This window comes from Oncorhynchus mykiss, chromosome 8 (assembly GCF_057628025.1).
Source record: "Oncorhynchus mykiss isolate SJ-2025 chromosome 8, ASM5762802v1, whole genome shotgun sequence".
Classification (NCBI taxonomy): domain Eukaryota; kingdom Metazoa; phylum Chordata; class Actinopteri; order Salmoniformes; family Salmonidae; genus Oncorhynchus; species Oncorhynchus mykiss.
Window position 1 is genome coordinate 6,333,676 of NC_143029.1, and position 17,879 is coordinate 6,351,554.

Sequence of the window (17,879 nt, forward strand, 5' to 3'; positions counted from 1 at the left end):
TGGGGGAGATAACAATGACATTGTGAGACAAAATAAATATGATTTAGAGCGTAGAAAAGGGGTCAATTTAATGGAAAACGCTTGCTGACTTAATAATCAGTCAATCAATTCTGTTCATTTCTACATGCCCTGATCATTTTTTTCAAGAGATAGAGACAGAAAGAGTGAAGAGTGATAGAAAGAGAGAGAATAAGAGATCAAGAAAGAAAGAGAGAATGAGCGAGGCAGTGCCAGCTCCCTCTGGTTAATTAGCTTCAAGTTGCTAGTAATACTGTGATAAGATCTGCAACAAACAGAACACAATTACACAGACAGCCCCCTGATGGAAAACGTCCAACGTTATCCCTCTCTCTCTGTGTCTGTCTCTGTCTCTGTCTCTGTCTCTCTCTCTCTCTCTCTCTCTCTCTCTCTCTCTCTGTCTCTCTCTCTCTCTGTGTCTGTCTCTGTCTCTCTCTCTCTCTCTCTCTCTCTCTCTCTCTCTCTGTCTCTCTCTCTCTGTCTCTCTCTCTCTGTCTCTATCTCTGTCTCTCTCTCTCTCTCTCTGTCTCTCTCTCTCTCTATCTCCCTCTCTCTCAATTCAATTCAATTCAATTCAAGGGGCATTATTGGCATGGGAAACATGTGTTAACATTGCCAAAGCAAGTGAGGTAGATAATATACAAAAGTGAAATAAACAATAAAAATGAACAGTAAACATTAAACATTCAGAAGTTTCAAAACAATAAAGACATTACAAATGTCATATTATATGAATATACAGTGTTGTAACAATGTACAAATGGTTAAAGTACACAAGGGAAATCAATAAGCATAAATATGGGTTGTATTTACAATGGTGTTTGTTCTTCACTGGTTGGCAACAGGTCACAAATCTTGCTGCTGTATGGCACACTGTGGAGTTTCACCCAGTAGATATGGGAGTTTATCAAAATTGGATTAGTTTTTTTTGTGGATCTGTGTAATCTGAGGGAAATATGTCTTTCTAATATGGTCATACATTGGGAAGGAGGTTAGGAAGTGCAGATCAGTTTCCACCTTATTTTGTGGGCAGTGAGCACATAGCATGTCTTCTCTTGAGAGCCATCTCTGTCTATGGCGGCCTTTCTCAATAGAAAGGCTACACTCACTAAGTCTGTACATAGTCAAAGCTTTCCTTAAGTTTGGGTTAGTCACAGTGGTCAGGTATTCTGCCACTGTGTACTTTCTGTTTAGGGCCAAATAGCATTCTAGTTTGCTCTGTTTTTTGTAAATTCTTTCCAATGTGTCAAGTAATTATCGTTTTGTTTTCTCATGATTTGTTTGGGTCTAATTGTGCTGCTGTCCTGGGGCTCTATGGGGTGTGTTTGTGAACAGAGCCCCAGGACCAGCTTGCTTAGGGGACTCTTCTCCAGGTTCATCTCTCTGTAGGTGATGGCTTTGTTATGGAAGGTTTGGGAATCGCTTCCTTTTAGGTGGTTGTAGAATTTAACGGCTCTTTTCTGGATTTTGATAATTAGTGCGTATCGGCCTAATTCTGCTCTGCATGCAATATTTGGTGTTCTACGTTGTACACAGAGGATATTTTTGCAGAGTTCTGCATGCAGAGTCTCAATTTGGTGTTTGTCCCATTTTGTGAAGTCTTGGTTGGTGAGCGGACCCAAGACCTCACAACCATAAAGGGCAATGGGCTCTATGACTGATTCAAGTATTTTTAGCCAGATGGTATGTTAAAATTCTTGTCTCTCAGATCGTTCACAGCTTTGTGGAAGCTACCTGTGGCGCTGATGTTTAGGCCAAGATATGTATAGTTTTTGTGTGCTCTAGGGCAACAGTGTCTAGATGGAATTTGTATTTGTGGTCCTGGTGACTGGACCTTTTTTGGAACACCATTATTTTGGTCTTACTGAGATTTATTGTCAGGGCCCAGGTCTGACAGAATCTGTGCAGAAGATCTAGGTGCTGCTGTAGGCCCTCCTTGGTTGTTGACAGAAGCACCAGATCATCAGCAAACAGTAGACATTTGACTTCGGATTCTAGTAGGGTGAGTCCGGGTGCTGCACCAATTCATTGATATATCTGTTGAAGAGGGTGGGGCTTAAGCTGCATCCCTGTCTCACCCCACGACCCCGTGTGAAGAAATGTATGTGTTTTTTTGCCAAATTTTAACCGTACACTTGTTGTTTGTGTACATGGGATTTTATAATGTTGCATGTTTTACCCCCAACAACACTTTCCATCAATTTGTATAGCAGACCCTCATGCCAAATTGAGTCGAAGGCTATTTTGAAATTAACAAAGAAAAAATCCCCAAAGACTTTGCCTTTGTTTTGTTTTGTTTGGTCGTCAATTAGGGTGTGCAGGGTGAATACGTGGTCTGTCTTACGGTAATTTGGTAAATAGTAAATTTGACATTTGCTCAGTACATTGTTTTCATTGAGGAAATGTACGAGTCTGCTGTTAATGATAATGCAGAGGATTTTCCCAAGGTTGCTGTTGACGCATATTCCACGGTAGTTATTGGGGTCAAATTTGTCTCCACTTTTGTGGATTGGTGTGATCAGTCCTTGGTTCCAAATATTGAGGAAGATGCCAGAGCTAAGGATTATGTTAAAGAGTTTTAGTATAGCCGATTGGAATTTGTTGTCTGTATATTTGATCATTTCATTAAGGAGAGTTTTTATTTTGTCCTGTAACTCATTCAAGGTAATTTGAGAATCCAGTGGGTTCTGGTAGTCTTTAATAGTTGATTCTAAGATCTGTATTTGATCATGTATATGTTTTTGCTCTTTATTCTTTGTTATAGAGCCAAAAAGATTGGAGAAGTGGTTTACCCATACATCTCCATTTTGGATAGATAATTATTCGTGTTGTTGTTTGTTTAGTGTTTTCCAATATTCCCAGAAGTGGTTAGAGTCTATGGATTCTTCAGTTACATTGAGCTGATTTCTGACGTGCTGTTCCTTCTTTTTCCGTAGTGTATTTCTGTATTGTTTTCGTGATTCACCATAGTGAAGGCGTAGACTCAGGTTTTCCGGGTCTCTATGTTTTTGATTGGACAGGTTTCTCTCCCTCTCTCTCTCTCTCTCTCTCTCTCTCTCTCTCTCTCTCTCTCTCTCTCTCTCTCTGTGTAAAACATTTAGCTTGAGCTGTGTTTGGTCTGATTGGACAGGTGTACGGAGTGTAGTTACTGCTCTCTGTGCTTCATGGCACAGGAACCCACCAAGCTCTTATTTATCAGCACACAGACCAGCCAACCAGCCTTATCAAATTGTTTTTATCGATGATGGGGTGGGATATAAGAGTTGTGAACTCGTGTTAAATCTCATCTACAGACCACAGCTGAGATGGAATGAAACCTCTAAGCCCTGAGCCACATGGCGAAAGCCAGAGAGAAATCCCTCTCCCTGCTCTGTCCTCTCAAATCTCTGAAAAATCTAAGCCCTACCTCCCTCCCCTCACTCTGTCCTCTCAAATCTCAGAGAAATCTAAGCCCCACCTCCCTCCCCTCACTCTGTCCTCTCAAATCTCAGAGAAATCTAAGCCCCACCTCCCTCCCCTCACTCTGTCCTCTCAAATCTCAGAGAAATCTAAGCCCCACCTCCCTCCCCTCACTCTGTCCACTCAAATCTCAGAGAAATCTAAGCCCCACCTCCCTCCCCTCACCCTGTCCTCTCAAATCTCAGAGAAATCTAAGCCCCACCTCCCTCCCCTCACTCTGTCCTCTCAAATCTCAGAGAAATCTAAGCCCCACCTGCCTCCCCTCACTCTGTCCTCTCAAATCTCAGTCAATAAAAGGGTTTTGTTTAACTAGGCAAGTCAGTTAAGAACAAATTCTTATTTTCAATGACGGCATAGGAACAGTGGGTTAACTGCCTGTTCAGGGGCAGAACGACAGAGTTTTACCTTGTCAGCTCGGGGATTCGATCTTGCAACCTTCCGGTTACTAGTCCAACACTCTAACCACTAGGCTACCTGCCACCCCGTGTAGTGTGTGGTGTGTATGTAGTGTGTTGTGTATAGTGTGTTGTGTATGTAATGTGTAGTGTGTATGTAGGGTATTGTGTGTCGTGTGTTGTGTGTGTAGTGTGTTGTGTGTGCAGTGTGTGTGTGTAATGTGTATGTGGTGTGTAGTGTGTATGAAGTGTGTAAGTAGTGTGTGTGTAGTGTGTAGTGTAGTGTGTGTGTGTGTGTAGTGTGTGTAGTGTGTGTAGTGTATAAGTAGTGTGTGTGTAGTGTGTATGTAGTGTTGTGTGTGTGTAGTGTGCAGTGTGTTGTGTGTGTGTAGTGTGTTGTGTGTGTCTGTATGTCTCTCTCTGTTTTTCTGTCTCTCTCTCAGATGTGTAGTTTGTGTGTTTGTGTGTAGTGTGTTTCGTGTGTGTAGTTTGTTGTGTGTCTATGTGTGTGTGTAGTGTAGTGTGTGTTGTGTAGTGTGTATGTCGTGTGTAGTGTGTTTCGTGTGTGTAGTGTGTGTGTTGTGTGTGTGTGTGTGTAGTGTGTTTCGTGTGTGTAGTTTGTTGTGTGTCTATGTGTGTGTGTGTGTGTGTGTGTGTAGTGTGTTTCGTGTGTGTAGTTTGTTGTGTGTCTATGTGTGTGTGTGTGTGTGTAGTGTGTGTGTGTGTAGTGTGTGTAGTGTGTGTAGTTTGTTGTGTGTCTATGTGTGTGTCTGTGAAAGAGATGCATGTGTAATGTATTTTTACTTCTCATAGCTGCAGAGTAGTCAATAATTGCTTTCCTCCCGCCTCGCTGGTGCCCTTTGACCAAGGAAGTGGGTTTTTCTATAAATAGCCAATCAGCCGACAGCTGGCAGCAGCTGCCTCGGTAACGCTATAATTGCAAATTGATCAGCAGGTGAACAACCTCAGTATCTTTCTACCTGTTTAGTATACCGTACTGTTTCTGTCTGTTAGGAGAACCATACCATACCGTACTGTTTCTGTTTGTCAGGAGAACCATACCATACCGTACTGTTTCTGTCTGTCAGGAGAACCATACCATACCGTACTGTTTCTGTTTGTCAGGAGAACCATACCATACCGTACTGTTTCTGTTTGTCAGGAGAACCATAGCATACCGTACTGTTTCTGTTTGTCAGGAGAACCATACCATACCGTACTGTTTCTGTTTGTCAGGAGAACCATAGCATACCGTACTGTTTCTGTCTGTCAGGAGAACCATACCATACCGTACTGTTTCTGTTTGTCAGGAGAACCATACCATACCGTACTGTTTCTGTCTGTCAGGAGAACCATACCATACCGTACTGTTTCTGTTTGTCAGGAGAACCATACCATACCATACTGTTTCTGTCTGTCAGGAGAACCATACCATACCGTACTGTTTCTGTCTGTCAGGAGAACCATACCATACCGTACTGTTTCTGTTTGTCAGGAGAACCATACCGTACTGTTTCTGTCTGTCAGGAGAACCATACCATACCGTACTGTTTCTGTTTGTCAGGAGAACCATACCATACCGTACTGTTTCTGTCTGTCAGGAGAACCATACCATACCGTACTGTTTCTGTTTGTCAGGAGAACCATACCGTACTGTTTCTGTCTGTCAGGAGAACCATACCATACCGTACTATTTCTGTCTGTAGGAGAACCCTACCATACCGTACTGTTTCTGTTTGTCAGGAGAACCATGCCATACCGTACTGTTTCTGTCTGTCAGGAGAACCATATCATACCGTACTGTTGCTGTCTGTCAGGAGAACCATATCATACCGTACTGTTGCTGTCTGTCAGGAGAACCATACCATACCGTACTGTTTCTGTTTGTCAGGAGAACCATACCATACCGTACTGTTGCTGTCTGTCAGGAGAACCATACCATACCATACTGTTTCTGTCTGTCAGGAGAACCATACCATACTGTTTCTGTTTGTCAGGAGAACCATACCATACCGTATTGTTTCATTCTGTCAGGAGAACCATACCATACTGTTTCTGTTTGTCAGGAGAACCATACAATTCCGTACTGTTTCTGTCTGTCAGGAGAACCATACCATACCGTACTGTTTCTGTTTGTCAGGAGAACCATACCGTACTGTTGCTGTCTGTCAGGAGAACCATACCATACCATACTGTTTCTGTCTGTCAGGAGAACCATACCATACTGTTTCTGTTTGTCAGGAGAACCATACCATACCGTATTGTTTCATTCTGTCAGGAGAACCATACCATACTGTTTCTGTCTGTCAGGAGAACCATTCCGTACTGTTTCTGTCTGTCAGGAGAACCATATCATACCATACTGTTTCTGTCTCTCAGGAGAACCATACCATACCGTATTGTTTCTGTCTGTCAGGAGAACCATACCATACCGTATTGTTTCTGTCTGTCAGGAGAACCATACCATACTGTTTCTGTTTGTCAAGAGAACCATATCATCTAGGCGGGATAATAACTATCTGTCTGTCAGGAGGCTGTCAGGAGAACCATATCATACCATAATGTGTGTGTGTGTGTGTGTGTGTGTGTGTGTGTCTGCATGTGTGTTTGTGTGTGATGAATGGTGCTGTCTTGCCATTGGATGGGCCTGTCACAGTCAGATCATTGACTGTCAATAGAGGATATAGAGACCACACAGGAGTCAACCGGTCGGCAGGAAATCACTAAGCTACCTGTCGGTCTGTCAGGGACAACCTCGGGCTCCTCTCTCTCTCTCTCTCTCTCTCTCTCTCTCTCTCTCCCTCTCTGTCTGTCTCTCTCTCTCTCTCTGTAACACTGTCATCTCTCCCCTCTCTCTCCCCCTCTCTCGCTCTCTCTCCCCCTCTCTCTCTCTCTCTCTCTCTCTCTCTTTCCCTGTACACTGTCATCCAATCTCTCTTTCTCCCACCATCTCTCTTTCCTCCACTTTCTTTCTTCCAGTCCTCCTCCTTCTCTTCTCTACTCTGCATTACCCTGAAGGTGTGTCCCTACACAGGCCCCCTGTCCCACCCCCTGCTCCAGCCTCTCTCCACCTCTCCCCTCTCTATCTGTCCCACAACCCTCTCTCCCCTTCCTATCTGTCCCACCAGCCTCTCTCCACCTCTCCCTTCCTATCTGTCCCACAACCCTCTCTCCCCCTCTCCTCTCCTATCTGTCCCACAACCCTCTCTCCCCTTCTCCCCTTCCTATCTGTCCCACCAGCCTCTCTCCACCTCTCCCTTCCTATCTGTCCCACAACCCTCTCTCCCCTTCTCCCCTCCTATCTGTCCCACCAGCCTCTCTCCCCCTCTCTATCTGTCCCACAAAGCCTCTCTCCCCCTCTCCCTTCCTATCCTTCCCACCAGCCTCTCTCCCCCTCTCCCTTCCTATCTGTCCCACCAGCCTCTCTCCCCCTCTCCCTTCCTATCTGTCCCACCAGCCTCTCTCCCCCTCTCCCTTCCTATCTGTCCCACCAGCCTCTCTCCCCCTCTCCCTTCCTATCTGTCCCACCAGCCTCTCTCCACCTCTCCCTTCCTATCTGTCCCACCAGCCTCTCTCCCCCTCTCCCTTCCAATCTGTCCCACCAGCCTCTCTCCACCTCTCCCTTCCTATCTGTCCCACCAGCCTCTCTCCCCCTCTCCCTTCCTATCTGTCCCACCAGCCTCTCTCCCCCTCTCCCTTCCTATCTGTCCCACCAGCCTCTCATCCCCTCTCCCTTCCTATCTGTCCCACCAGCCTCTCTCCCCCTCTCCCTTCCTATCTGTCCCACCAACCTCTCATCCCCTCTCCCCTCCTATCTGTCCCACCAGCCTCTCATCCCCTCTTCCTTCCTATCTGTCCCACCAGCCTCTCTCCCCCTCTCCCTTCCTATCTGTCCCACCAGCCTCTCTCCCCCTCTCCCTTCCTATCTGTCCCACCAGCCTCTCATCCCCTCTCCCTTCCTATCTGTCCCACCAGCCTCTCATCCCCTCTCCCCTCCTATCTGTCCCACCAGCCTCTCATCCCCTCTCCCTGGAATTATTTATCAGAACATTCTGTCTAGCCGTAGTCATTATACAGCATAGAAAACTGTCCCAGAGGAGAAGAATAGCTGTCAGCAGGATGCACTGCTATCAGCGGCTAATGAGCTCAACACCTACCTAGGTCTAGAGTTTTTGCATGTGGATATTTGTTATAATTATTAATTGAATTGACAGGAAATCATACAATTAATTCCTCACTCAATCAAACTAACTGATATCCTTTACATTTTCATGTCTTATGGTTCCACTTATAGACAGTCCCATTTTTTTTTATCTCTGTATCGAAATCAATGCGTCATTCAATTGAAAGCAATGTGTCATTCAATTGAAATCAATGCGTCATATGATTGAATACAATTTGTCATTCAATTGAAATCAATGCGTCATATGATTGAATACAATTTGTCATTCAATTGAAATCAATGCGTCATATGATTGAATACAATTTGTCATTCAATTGAAATCAATGCGTCATATGATTGAAAGCAATGTGTCATATAATTGAAAGCAATGGAAACATGGATCACGTTTGTCTCACACCGAGTAGATGTTATCACAACACAGGGACTGATATGGGCTGAAAAACGTCAATATCTCCGACACTGTGAGGTTCAAGCCTTCATATCTTCATGTTTCATCAAATTAATCAATAGAAAATATTATTAGATCACACAGTAGGAGGGCTGGGAGGGCTCTGTTGAATCATCCCAACACACACACACACATCACGGAAAAATGAATGGTCTACAGACAGGGAAGAAAAGAGTTAGATCGACGCTGTGGGTGTCTACATGACGGGTGGTAGTGTGTGTCTGTGTCTATATGTGTGTGTCTACAATCTGGGAGACTGGCATCTGTTTAACACTCACAGCAAAACACTTCACATAAGTTTCCCGTCATTTTTTTTGTTCATATTTTACTTATGCCTGTTCTTTTCATTTTCCATCCTGTTCTTTTCATTTTCCTTCCTGTTCTTTTCATTTTCCATCCTGTTCTTTTCATTTTCCATCCTGTTCTTTTCATTTTCCTTCCTGTTCTTTTCATTTTCCTTCCTGTTCTTTTCATTTTCCCTCCCGTTATTTTCATTTTCCTTCCTGTTCTTTTCATTTTCCATCCTGTTCTTTTCATTTTCCTTCCTGTTCTTTTCATTTTCCATCCTGTTCTTTTCATTTTCCATCCTGTTCTTTTCATTTTCCTTCCTGTTCTTTTCATTTTCCTTCCTGTTCTTTTCATTTTCCCTCCCGTTATTTTCATTTTCCTTCCTGTTCTTTTCATTTTCCATCCTGTTCTTTTCATTTTCCTTCCTGTTCTTTTCATTTTCCATCCTGTTCTTTTCATTTTCCATCCTGTTCTTTTCATTTTACTTCCTGTTCTTTTCATTTTCCTTCCTGTTCTTTTCATTTTCCCTCCCGTTATTTTCATTTTCCTTCCTGTTCTTTTCATTTTCCCTCCCGTTATTTTCATTTTCCAAGTATGTTCTTTTCATTTTCTATCCCGTTCTTTTCATTTTCCAAATATGTTCTTTTCATTTTCCCTCCCGTTATTTTCATTTTCCAAATATGTTCTTTTCATTTTCCATCTTGTTCTTTTCATTTTCCATCTTGTTCTTTTCATTTTCCATCTTGTTCTTTTCATTTTCCATCTTGTTCTTTTCATTTTCCATCTTGTTCTTTTCATTTTCCATCTTGTTCTTTTCATTTTCCATCTTGTTCTTTTCATTTTCCATCTTGTTCTTTTCATTTTCCATCTTGTTCTTTTTATTTTCCTTCCTGTTCTTTTCATGTTCTATCCCGTTCTTTTCATTTTCTATCCCATTCTTTTCATTTTCTATCCCGTTCTTTTCATTTTCCTTCCCGTTATTTTCTTGACTTGAAGCGGATGTCTTTTTGAATCGACAGGTACAACGAACAAAGTCTGCTTCCCAAATGACACCCTGTTCCCTATATAGTGGACCCATAATGCACTACTTCTGACCAGGACCCATAGTGTACTACCTCTGACCAGGACCGATAGTGTACTACCTCTGACCAGGACCCATAGTGTACTACCTCTGACCAGGACCCATAGTGTACTACCTCTGACCAGGACCCATAGTGTACTACTTCTGACCAGGACCCATAGTGTACTACTTCTGACCAGGACCCATAGTGTACTACTATAAACCAGGACCCATAGTGTACTACCTCTGACCAGGACCGATAGTGTACTACCTCTGACCAGGACCGATAGTGTACTACCTCTGACCAGGACCCATAGTGTACTACCTCTGACCAGGACCCATAGTGTACTACCTCTGACCAGGACCCATAGTGTACTACCTCTGACCAGGACCCATAGTGTACTACCTCTGACCAGGACCCATAGTGTACTACCTCTGACCAGGACCCATAGTGTACTACCTCTGACCAGGACCCATAGTGTACTACCTCTGACCAGGACCGATAGTGTACTACCTCTGACCAGGACCCATAGTGTACTACCTCTGACCAGGACCCATAGTGTACTACCTCTGACCAGGACCCATAGTGTACTACCTCTGACCAGGACCCATAGTGTACTACCTCTGACCAGGACCCATAGTGTACTACCTCTGACCAGGACCCATAGTGTACTACCTCTGACCAGGACCCATAGTGTACTACCTCTGACCAGGACCCATAGTGTACTACCTATGACCAGGACCCATAGTGTACTACCTCTGACCAGGACCCATAGTGTACTACCTCTGACCAGGACCCATAGTGTACTACTATAAACCAGGACCCATAGTGTACTACCTCTGACCAGGACCCATAGTGTACTACTTCTGACCAGGACCCATAGTGTACTACTATAAACCAGGACCCATAGTGTACTACTTCTGACCAGGACCCATAGTGTACTACCTCTGACCAGGACCCATAGTGCACTACCTCTGACCAAGACCCATAGTGTACTACCTCTGACCAGGACCCATAGTGTACTACCTCTGACCAGGACCCATAGTGCACTACCTCTGACCAGGACCCATAGTGTACTACCTCTGACCAGGACCCATAGTGTACTACCTCTGACCAGGACCCATAGTGCACTACCTCTGACCAGGATCCATAGTGCACTACTTCTGACCAGGACCGATAGTGTACTACCTCTGACCAGGACCCATAGTGCACTACTTCTGACCAGGACCGATAGTGCACTACCTCTGACCAGGACCCATAGTGCACTACTTCTGACCAGGACCGATAGTGTACTACCTCTGACCAGGACCCATAGTGTACTACCTCTGACCAGGACCCATAGTGCACTACCTCTGACCAGGACCCATAGTGCACTACTTCTGACCAGGACCCATAGTGTACTACCTCTGACCAGGACCCATAGTGCACTACTTTAGACCAGGACCCATAGTGTACTACCTCTGACCAGGACCCATAGTGTACTACTTCTGACCAGGACCCATAGTGCACTACTTCTGACCAGGACCCATAGTGCACTACCTCTGACCAGGACCCATAGTGTACTACCTCTGACCAGGACCCATAGTGTACTACCTCTGACCAGGACCCATAGTGTACTACCTCTGACCAGGACCCATAGTGTACTACCTCTGACCAGGACCCATAGTGCACTACCTCTGACCAGGACCCATAGTGTACTACCTCTGACCAGGACCCATAGTGCACTACTTCTGACCAGGACCCATAGTGCACTACTTCTGACCAGGACCCATAGTGCACTACCTCTGACCAGGACCCATAGTGCACTACTTTAGACCAGGACCCATAGTGTACTACCTCTGACCAGGACCCATAGTGTACTACCTCTGACCAGGACCCATAGTGTACTACCTCTGACCAGGACCGATAGTGTACTACCTCTGACCAGGACCCATAGTGTACTACCTCTGACCAGGACCCATAGTGTACTACCTCTGACCAGGACCCATAGTGTACTACCTCTGACCAGGACCCATAGTGTACTACCTCTGACCAGGACCCATAGTGTACTACCTCTGACCAGGACCCATAGTGTACTACCTCTGACCAGGACCCATAGTGTACTACCTCTGACCAGGACCCATAGTGTACTACCTCTGACCAGGACCCATAGTGTACTACCTCTGACCAGGACCCATAGTGTACTACTATAAACCAGGACCCATAGTGTACTACCTCTGACCAGGACCCATAGTGTACTACTTCTGACCAGGACCCATAGTGTACTACTATAAACCAGGACCCATAGTGTACTACTTCTGACCAGGACCCATAGTGTACTACCTCTGACCAGGACCCATAGTGCACTACCTCTGACCAAGACCCATAGTGTACTACCTCTGACCAGGACCCATAGTGCACTACTTCTGACCAGGACCCATAGTGCACTACCTCTGACCAGGACCCATAGTGCACTACTTTAGACCAGGACCCATAGTGTACTACCTCTGACCAGGACCCATAGTGTACTACCTCTGACCAGGACCCATAGTGTACTACCTCTGACCAGGACCCATAGTGTACTACCTCTGACCAGGACCCATAGTGTACTACCTCTGACCAGGACCCATAGTGTACTACCTCTGACCAGGACCCATAGTGTACTACCTCTGACCAGGACCCATAGTGTACTACCTCTGACCAGGACCCATAGTGTACTACCTCTGACCAGGACCCATAGTGTACTACTATAAACCAGGACCCATAGTGTACTACCTCTGACCAGGACCCATAGTGTACTACTTCTGACCAGGACCCATAGTGTACTACTATAAACCAGGACCCATAGTGTACTACTTCTGACCAGGACCCATAGTGTACTACCTCTGACCAGGACCCATAGTGCACTACCTCTGACCAAGACCCATAGTGTACTACCTCTGACCAGGACCCATAGTGTACTACCTCTGACCAGGACCCATAGTGCACTACCTCTGACCAGGACCCATAGTGTACTACCTCTGACCAGGACCCATAGTGTACTACCTCTGACCAGGACCCATAGTGCACTACCTCTGACCAGGACCCATAGTGCACTACTTCTGACCAGGACCGATAGTGTACTACCTCTGACCAGGACCCATAGTGCACTACTTCTGACCAGGACCGATAGTGCACTACCTCTGACCAGGACCCATAGTGCACTACTTCTGACCAGGACCGATAGTGTACTACCTCTGACCAGGACCCATAGTGTACTACCTCTGACCAGGACCCATAGTGCACTACCTCTGACCAGGACCCATAGTGCACTACTTCTGACCAGGACCCATAGTGTACTACCTCTGACCAGGACCCATAGTGCACTACTTTAGACCAGGACCCATAGTGTACTACCTCTGACCAGGACCCATAGTGTACTACTTCTGACCAGGACCCATAGTGCACTACTTCTGACCAGGACCCATAGTGCACTACCTCTGACCAGGACCCATAGTGTACTACCTCTGACCAGGACCCATAGTGTACTACCTCTGACCAGGACCCATAGTGTACTACCTCTGACCAGGACCCATAGTGTACTACCTCTGACCAGGACCCATAGTGCACTACCTCTGACCAGGACCCATAGTGTACTACCTCTGACCAGGACCCATAGTGCACTACTTCTGACCAGGACCCATAGTGCACTACTTCTGACCAGGACCCATAGTGCACTACCTCTGACCAGGACCCATAGTGCACTACTTTAGACCAGGACCCATAGTGTACTACCTCTGACCAGGACCCATAGTGTACTACCTCTGACCAGGACCCATAGTGTACTACCTCTGACCAGGACCGATAGTGTACTACCTCTGACCAGGACCCATAGTGTACTACCTCTGACCAGGACCCATAGTGTACTACCTCTGACCAGGACCCATAGTGTACTACCTCTGACCAGGACCCATAGTGTACTACCTCTGACCAGGACCCATAGTGTACTACTATAAACCAGGACCCATAGTGTACTACCTCTGACCAGGACCCATAGTGTACTACTTCTGACCAGGACCCATAGTGTACTACTATAAACCAGGACCCATAGTGTACTACTTCTGACCAGGACCCATAGTGTACTACCTCTGACCAGGACCCATAGTGCACTTCCTCTGACCAAGACCCATAGTGTACTACCTCTGACCAGGACCCATAGTGCACTACTTCTGACCAGGACCCATAGTGCACTACCTCTGACCAGGACCCATAGTGCACTACTTTAGACCAGGACCCATAGTGTACTACCTCTGACCAGGACCCATAGTGTACTACCTCTGACCAGGACCCATAGTGTACTACCTCTGACCAGGACCCATAGTGTACTACCTCTGACCAGGACCCATAGTGTACTACCTCTGACCAGGACCCATAGTGTACTACCTCTGACCAGGACCCATAGTGTACTACCTCTGACCAGGACCCATAATGTACTACCTCTGACCAGGACCCATAGTGTACTACCTCTGACCAGGACCCATAGTGTACTACTATAAACCAGGACCCATAGTGTACTACCTCTGACCAGGACCCATAGTGTACTACTTCTGACCAGGACCCATAGTGTACTACTATAAACCAGGACCCATAGTGTACTACTTCTGACCAGGACCCATAGTGTACTACCTCTGACCAGGACCCATAGTGCACTACCTCTGACCAAGACCCATAGTGTACTACCTCTGACCAGGACCCATAGTGTACTACCTCTGACCAGGACCCATAGTGCACTACCTCTGACCAGGACCCATAGTGTACTACCTCTGACCAGGACCCATAGTGTACTACCTCTGACCAGGACCCATAGTGCACTACCTCTGACCAGGACCCATAGTGCACTACTTCTGACCAGGACCGATAGTGTACTACCTCTGACCAGGACCCATAGTGCACTACTTCTGACCAGGACCGATAGTGCACTACCTCTGACCAGGACCCATAGTGCACTACTTCTGACCAGGACCGATAGTGTACTACCTCTGACCAGGACCCATAGTGTACTACCTCTGACCAGGACCCATAGTGCACTACCTCTGACCAGGACCCATAGTGCACTACTTCTGACCAGGACCCATAGTGTACTACCTCTGACCAGGACCCATAGTGCACTACTTTAGACCAGGACCCATAGTGTACTACCTCTGACCAGGACCCATAGTGTACTACTTCTGACCAGGACCCATAGTGCACTACTTCTGACCAGGACCCATAGTGCACTACCTCTGACCAGGACCCATAGTGTACTACCTCTGACCAGGACCCATAGTGTACTACCTCTGACCAGGACCCATAGTGTACTACCTCTGACCAGGACCCATAGTGTACTACCTCTGACCAGGACCCATAGTGCACTACCTCTGACCAGGACCCATAGTGTACTACCTCTGACCAGGACCCATAGTGCACTACTTCTGACCAGGACCCATAGTGCACTACTTCTGACCAGGACCCATAGTGCACTACCTCTGACCAGGACCCATAGTGCACTACTTTAGACCAGGACCCATAGTGTACTACCTCTGACCAGGACCCATAGTGTACTACCTCTGACCAGGACCCATAGTGTACTACCTCTGACCAGGACCCATAGTGCACTACCTCTGACCAGGACCCATAGTGCACTACCTCTGACCAGGACCCATAGTGCACTACCTCTGACCAGGACCCATAGTGCACGATTGACAGAACATTTTATGTTCGTTTCTCTACCATAAGCCGCCTCCAATGTCATTTTACAGAATTTGGCTGCACGTCCAACTGGCCTCACCTCCTCAGACCACGTGTAACCACGACAGCCCAGGACCTCCACATCCGGCTTCTTCACCTGAGGGATGGTCTGACACCAGCCACCGGACAGCTGATGAAACTGAGGAGTATTTCTATCTGTAATATAGCCCTTTTGTGGGGAAAAACTCATTCAGATTGGCTGGGTCTGGCTCCCCAGTGCGCCACTGCCCGGTCATGTGAAATCCATAGATTAGGGCCTATTGAATTTATTTCCATTGACTGATTTCCTTATTTTAACTGTGTAAATCGGTAAAATCATTGACATTGTTGCATATTGCGTTTACATTTTTTGTTCAGTGTGTTCATTCAAATGAGTAGACGACACTCACCAATAAGCCGCCCATATTCAACAGCTCCCATCTGTAGGCGTATATAGGACAACATTGCTGTTTTGCAGAATGAATGAGTCGTTCGTTCCACTTTGCCAACACATTCAGCATCACGTAACGTTTCACCTGCAAATACAGAGTAGAAACCTTTTCTGTTCCTATAGTTGAAGTTGTTTTGGGCTTTTATGACCATGTGGGGGTCGTCTATTGGTCAGTTCGTTTTTAGGAGTATATGATTGCATCCAAAACATTGGCTCCCGCTGAAAAGTGCCCGTTGCCAAAACCCAGAGATTGGAGAGCACTTTGCTGGGCACTGGAATGGCATGTGTTTATCTTTCTAAAATAGGTCTTAAATCCTCCCAAAGATCATATAAGATTGGTTTCGTGAAAACGATATCTGATGAGCCAATCTGTACTTTCTGCAACAAAAAAGTCACACTTGTCTCTAAACTTGCACTCTGTGAAATGTGGCATGTGCCAAATCGGCCAACATAACAAGATCATCCATCTCTCATTGGATTTCCCATTATCAACGGTTTCACTTTCACATGTGCCTCTAATTTAGCAAATGACTGTACTTTCCATGGATTATTATCATATCAAATGCACTGATGTGGTCAAATTATATCTAGCATGAATTCACAATTGAAATACGATTAAATCGAACAATTATTTAATTATTACTCTCACAATTTCACACATTTTCAACGTTTATTATCCCCATTCTAATGCTTGACAATCAGTTCCTTTGTTCCACCACTCGGCACTTTGCGTATGCATGGACGTGGCTCTGCATACATTTCGGTACAATATCAAGCAAAAGTTAACATTGATAAAGCCCACGCTTTGGTGGGAATGCTCCCACGTATAGTTTACCTACAGATTTGTGTCTACGCGAGATTGATAAATGACCCTAATCAAAAAATCCCCTACGATTAGTGATTTTTTTTAAATATGCTATAGCACATCTCGATCAGAATGTTGGAATCCTATGTCACGCCCTGACCTTAGAGATCCTTTTTATGTCTCTGTTTTGGTTTGGTCAGGGCGTGAGTTGGGGTGGGCATTCTATGTTTTGTGTTCTATGTTTTCTATTTCTGTGTTGTTTGGCCGGGTGTGGTTCTCAATCAGGGACAGCTGTCTATCGTTGTCTCTGATTGAGAACCATACTTAGGTAGCCTTTTTCCCACCTGTGTTTTGTGGGTGGTTGTTTTCTGTTTTTGTGTCTGCACCTGACAGAACTGTTTCGGTTTCGTTCGTTCTCTTTGTTATTTTTGTTCAGTTTAATAAAATCACGAACGCGTGCCGCGCTGCATCTTGGTCCTTTCCTTCCAACAGCCGTTACATCCTAGTGAACTTCTTTTTTCCAACTGGAAATAAAACGGAATGATATTGGATCCCAATAGGATTTTCGCCAGTATTAGAATACTACTGGAAATCTATTGGACTGATTTTCTTTCCTATTGGGAATCAAAATAAAACCCTATTGAAGAAACTTTCAAAGTTCTTGAAATGTTCCCCCATTGACTGACCTTCATGTCTTAAAGTAATGATGGACTGTCATTTCTATTTGCTTATTTGAGCTGTTCTTGCCATAATATGGACTTGGTCTTTTACCAAATGGGGCTATCTTCTGTATACCCACACTACCTTGTCACAACACAACTGATTGGCTCACAATGCGTTAAGAACTAAATATATTCCACAAATTAACTTTTAACAATGCACACCTGTAAATTGAAAAGAAATTCCAGGTTACTTCATGAAGCTGGTTGAGAGAATGTCAAGATTGCAAAGCTGTCATCAAGACAAAGGGTGGTTACCTTGAAGAATCTCAAATATAAAATATATTTTGATTTGTTTAGCACTTTTTATTTTTTTCATAGTTTTGAT